We start from the raw sequence: 6,722 nt of genomic DNA, 5'->3' as shown, positions 1-6,722 counted from the left end.
CAACATTGTCATCACTGTCAACTTTATGTCGATTTTTTTGATCAAAATCTCATATAGTCTCAACCCTCCGATTCCTGGGGGTGCACATACAGGATGACCTGTCCTGGAACAACAACACAGCAGCCACCATCAAGAAGGCACAACAGCGGCTCTACTTCCTGAGAGTCCTCAGGAAGGAACACAACAAGCAGGAGATACTGGTGGCCTTCTACTGCGGCGTAGTGGAGAGCATCCTCACCTACGGCATCTGCAACTGGTTCTCCAGCTGCACAACCGCGGAGAGAAATGCGCTACAGAGAGTCGTGAGAACAGCCCAGAAGATCACCGGCGCCCCCCTCCCCTCTCTGGAAGAGCTGTACAACACACGCTGTCTCAGGAAGGCCTCCAAGATCTCCAGAGACCCAACCCACCCTGGGTACGAACACTTTGCCCGGCTGCCCTCGAAAAGGCGGTACAGGACCATGGCCGCAAGGACAAACAGACTGAAGCTCAGCTTCTACCCCAGGGCCATCCAGGCCCTGAACACAGCAAAGACCTAGGTTCTGGGCCCTGGACAGTCTGGACGGATTGATGGCAGCTGCTGGATTGAAAAAATCAGGTGTAGTGCTGAGGCACAAATGTGTACATTTCAAGCCTGCAAACTGCGACACTTTAAATGAATGTGCAATAACACTATGTGCAATATGACAACCCTAGTCGTTTTATCTGTACAGTATAGTATAGTGGATAGTGTACATAGCCTTTATTTATGTAAACCAGCTCCTTTCCCTTCTTGTTTTTTTAGGTTTTTTTTTCTTTCCTAGCACCAGGGGAGCCCCCCCTCCCAAATTTCGTTGTTTGGTACCTGTACTATAGCAATGACAATAAAGACCATTCATTCATTCATTCATTCATTCATTCATTCATATAGCCATACATATCTCCAAATCACATTGTTCTCACGCCTCCTTTGGAGATCTGGAGATACATGCACTGTATGTATCAAATAACAGAACCCTTTTTAGTACTACAAAGACCTGTCAACCCTTTCAAGAAGAACCATGATTTGTGCTGAAGAACCCTTTTTGCTGCTACATAGAAGCTTGTCATGAAGAACCATTATAAAATGGATTGTATGTAACCCCTTGTACAGGGTTCTACATATAACCATTATAAAAGGCAGATTATACTCCATGATAAAAAATAACGGCATTCTGAACGCCATGAATGTTGCATTGTTTTGTCACTTTATTGTCACTTTTTATTACTTATCATTGAATTGTTGATTGTTTGTGGACTGCTGTTGTTGAGTGTGGAGCAAGATCCTAAAACATGTCACTGTCAAATACAACTGGATGCAATACAGGTGACACATTGACAGTCAGGAGGATCCAGTCTTTACCAATATAATAATACCGCCATCTTGTGGACAGAATGTGTAATATCACGTTATTTGAGATGGGTCTCAAGCATAGGCCGTGTTCGAAATGGCATACTAGCATACTTACTACATTACTATATAATTTTTTTCCAGGTGTAATTTAGCTAATATGCGTTTGTATCGAGCTCATTTAAACATATATATATATATATATATTTTTTTATCTAAATAATTAAATACACATGAACTCCTAATTCTGATTATTGCATATCAACATCTGGCTACTACATGGAAATATATGGGGGAAGCTGCCCCTACAGTCTGTTCTGTTCTGTTTTGTAACTATTGTGTTCTTACACCTACATACACAGCAAAAATGATAGCATGAATCAGGAGATAATTGTTGACATGACTTTCGGTTCAAACTCAACTTCAGTCGGGACGTCCCAAGGATCCCCATTAGCATCTACCATGAAGGATGAGGGGGGACCCATAGAGTTATAAACACTATGGACACACCCCCATGAAACTACTAGGATTATATGGGGAGCACCTTGTAGTCAACTCGTGACGTTAGAATTATAAGGTTCTATCTCCATTTTTGTCCAAATTTAGTTTTTTACATAATCTGATCCATTAGGTGTTTATTAATGGCTGTGTGGTGTTATTTTTAAAATGTTGACATGTTTTAGTTAGTAATTAATAAAATACAAAGGTTCCATCTCACAAAACATAATGGAATGTAAAAACTTTGACGCTCAATATCTCTGAACTACCCTAAACGGAGATAGAACCTTATCATTCTAAGATCACAAACTTTCCTCATCTTCTGTGATTTAGGTTAACGTAAATCAAATTGGTGATTCACTGCCACTTGCTGTGCTGGAGTGTAAGTAACAACTCAGCTCCACTGTTTCAGATGAGTCATTTGGCACCAGTAGATGGTGCCATGCACCTGAAAGCCATTTAGAATCTATAGATAAACCTATTGCACAGAAGACCATGCGTTGAGTGCTAATTGCCTGATGACTTATACTCATGGGAAATTCCACCTCAGTTGACTATGTGGCACCCCGGCCTCATGCTGTCACAAACACCATCAATGGGAAAGATAGCATGTGTCTACTATGAAGGAGCCACTTTAGAATGGACAGTAGACCAATAAGACAGTCAATTAGAGGATGTGAAACTAATATAGATTACATTGTCAGATGTGTACAAAACTGTTCAGGTGGCATGAGGTTTTGGTCTTAGGATAAATCAAATCAAATACATTTTTATTTGATGAGCATTTCTTACAAGATGCAACTCAATGCGCTTAGGATAGACCAGAGGATAGACCAGAACTTTCTTTCAGATGGGAGACTTGGTGAAGAGGTGGTGACCAGGGGTGAGAGGGATCAGCGGTGATCTTTCCTGCTCTCCTACTGGTCCTGGAGTGGAACAGGTCCAGGACAGATGGCAGGTTGTCAGCCGATGACCTTCTCGGCTGGCCGAATAATCCCATAAGGGAGGGGAAGCGGGAAATGGGTATCATGAAAATGTGATTGAGGGAAAGTGGAGTAAAGGTTATTTGGCGGTAAAAGAGAGACATGCACTGACCGTATGCCCTCCTGTGCCACTAGAATCTGTGCCACCCATCATACAGCATCACTGTCTGCACATGTGGTTGATTTGTACTACCAAGTACAAAGGGTACCTTCAGACAGAATGAAGATTGATGTCGTATGTACTCAATCACCCTCTTGTGCAGATTAATGTTATGTAGGCTACATAGATCAACTGAGAAAACTCAATTGAACGATGAAGTATAGTGGCGAAAGTTTCTTCTAGTTATGAAGTATGTAGAGGAAACTTCATGATGATTCACTATCATGAGTGAATGAAATGTCCAGAATACACACCATGGCCTGTGAATTATGCCTGTCATTATGCAGACCACTGTCAGTACAATGTATCAGATACTTATAGTGATTATACTATGCCGTAGAAACTTGCGGTCTTACCAAAACAGTGGGAGTAAAAAGATAACATTTCACCATAAATCCACACATAAGGGCTAGCATACATTAATATGTACTGAGTGCAATACAAAATCTGATTTAATTGAGTCTTTGAGTGACCTGTGATCATATTTAGTTTCACTCCATGCTCAAGGCTCTTTAAAGGTGCAGTCCTTGAATCCTGGATGTTCATGAAAGCTATAGGTCTGTTTCAAAATACATTGCTTATAAATAATGTAAGTAAAACAAACTTAAATTTTGTTTTCTGATAAGGTAAGACACATGTACTGAGCTCATTATTGGCCAGGGACATATCCTGCATGTCATCCCTCCTCTCTCTCTCACCCATCCTTCCTGTCTAAATCTCTACTGAATCTGTCAATAAAATGAAAAATATGAGTGGGACTGCCCCACTCAGAAAAAAGAACTTTAAAAAAAGAAAGAATCAATGATTGTGGCCTGGGGTGGTCCGGTGGTCTGGCGCCGCGGTCTACAGTGCACGCATGTGGCCATGATGGCATGGGTTCGATTCCTGCCATCCCCTGCTGATATGCCCTCTTCTCCTTGCTATCCTGTCTATCTTCACTGGCTCTATCCAATAAAATGAAGAATATGAGTGGGACTGCCCCAGTGCCCCACTCAGAAGAAAAACTTCAATCAATGATTAGGGATAGGGTTAGGGTTAGGTATATACAGTATCCCAGTGGTAACCTCTCGTAACCCCTTGAACCCCCCTGGACCCTTGGACCCTGGACCCTTGAGGCGTAGCCATGCGGTCCTGCGGCTCTGGGATAGCCTTGTTGGGTACAGAGTGCACCGGGCAGGTCTCTGATTATTGATGATTGAATCAGGCGTTCCAGTTGAAGCCTCCAGGCTGGCTGCCTGTGTCTGGTATTCCTGTGTCTATTCCTGCAGTAGCTAATATCTGAAGGTATGGCAGTCATATGAGCCAGGCTGCCTGAACGTGCATCCACTTAGAGGGCTGTTACCTCACGGTCCGCAATGAGAGTCATGGGATGGGGAGGGTGTGTGTGATTGGGATGCTGTGCGTGCAAGTATGTGTGTGTGTGTGTGTGTGTGTGTGTGTGTGTGTGTGTGTGTGTGTGTGTGATGGATCATACTATAACGTATTACTGTTTATGTGAGTATGTTGCAGAGGTTACATGTGCATACATACATACATACATATATAATGAGATGCGTACCAGCTGATGTCACAATGAAGGATGTATGCCTTCTAGTCCTCTTCGACTTTCTTCATGTTTTCTACACTTCCGTCTAACATATCCTCAAGGGACTTTAATGTCATTATTGCCTCAAAACACCATTTTGGTGATGGATTTTTTGGTCATGAACATAGCCATCCACTGTGTGTGGAAATCTCAAAGCCCATTTACGTGCATTTTTTTGGTTCACATTAGAGAAGCAACTAGTTGGAAATCTACCTCAGCGTGTGAAATCAATAGCTACCGGTACACATGGGTAGCATATTACGCTTCCACATCACATTCTATACCATATAGTAGCATATGAAATGCGATTCACCTTTAGAATGCTGTAATTGATAAATTGCTTATTTTATCTATATTTTGTTGTCCCTTTGTTGACCTATTTCCATTGTACTTTTGGAGTCCCCGGGCTAAAATCATTCAAAGCTGCAGAGTGCAAGTTTGAACCTGCCATGTCAGTTTTGGGTCTGGGTCTCTGAATCCCCTGCCAGCCAGTTATACCTGTCCCCTATCAGCCAGTTCGACCCATCCCCCTGCAACCAGTTCTACCTGCATCCCTATTATCTTACAACAGATAACATGACTCCAACCACAGGTAATTCAGACAAAGCAGTGTCGCTCTAGAATCTATCTGGCCAATGATTCATAAGGCATTCTGGGAGATTTGTCATAAAACACTCGATTTTGAGTGTGCCATTCTAAAATCTGTTTGGAGGGCCATGACACCGCTACCTCCTAAAACGGAGGGGTAGGGCTAAATTGTAGGGGCAATGGGTGTATTGGGATTGGGCCAATGTATTAATAGCAGCTGCTTGGTATGAAGGTCAGTTCATTTTATTTTTTCAGGAGGCAACTGAAAACATGAGTTAATGATTGACTCTCTGTGGACACATCTCTGTTTCAAGAAGATCTGTGTTGAAAATAATGCATGAATGTTTTTGAAATGAATGGACTTTATTGTCATGTGAGCTATCGTAAAATTAACCATTGTGCTGAGGTTGTAATACAAAAACATAGGGCTTGATGAGGGTAAAAAGTGTTTGATATCATGTTAGATGATGTGAGATAACAGGACATAAGCAAAACTCTACTGCGCAAAGGCATCACACAATATCAGTTATTCTCGAAGACTATCCCGTCACAAATGAGCGTGTCCTAACATGGTTGCTGTGACACACGTGCTGTGACATATTGGCTACTTTACAGATATGGGCCAGCTGAGGCATTCCCCAAATCAATTCTCTTTATATGGGAGCATCCTAATATGGTTGACCCATGGTTGACATCATCTCTGCCAAATATAGAATGGTAAAGGAACCTCCATAGTTGCCCTTTGTTTGGGTCTGCTGGAGACTTCCTCATTCTAATATACTACTACTCTGGGTCATTCATAGTGAACAGAAAGTGAGCTCTGGCAAGAATCAACAAATGACGTTAACCAATTTCAGAGAATATCATAAGACAATACTGTTTATCATTCAATTGTCATAATGCTTTAGCTCACATGGCTGCATGGTATTGCATTTTATAGCCATTTGTCATATTGTTCATTAAACAAATTTGAAAACACAAAACAGTGACATTGATGCCACAAAGAGCAATGCGGTTGCTGATTAGAGGAATATACAGTATTGTATTGTCCTGTATTGAAAAAATGCTGGTTAAAAAATGTATGGAATGAAAGAGCACAAGAGGGAGAGAGAGACTATCCTAATTAAACATATATTAATCAGTAACCTGTGTTCTAGACCATTGACCCCGATTTCAAAGAAGAGCTGGGTTCATATGTCAGGTCTGTTTTGATGGTTTAGCCTTTTGAAGCAAACTGGCCATCACTGCCAAGTTCTGTGATAGATCAATACAAGCAGGACATGGCTTTATAGGTAGACTCTGAGATATGAATGAATGAATGAATGAATGAATGAATGAATGAATATGATGTAATAGCAACAAAAAAAAATCCATAATGTTACTGTAAATTCAAATTGATTTAATTGAAATTGAATTTACCCCAACCCTACTACACATTGTCATCAAATTACTGTACACAACTATGTTTAAAATTGCAGGTGGGTAATGTAATTGATAGATACGCTGTTAACTATAAATCAGGTAATGGTTGGTGATTGA

Source organism: Nansenia antarctica, assembly GCF_963989245.1.
Source record: "Nansenia antarctica genome assembly, chromosome: 17".
Taxonomy (NCBI): domain Eukaryota; kingdom Metazoa; phylum Chordata; class Actinopteri; order Argentiniformes; family Microstomatidae; genus Nansenia; species Nansenia antarctica.
This window is presented reverse-complemented; position numbering follows the sequence as displayed.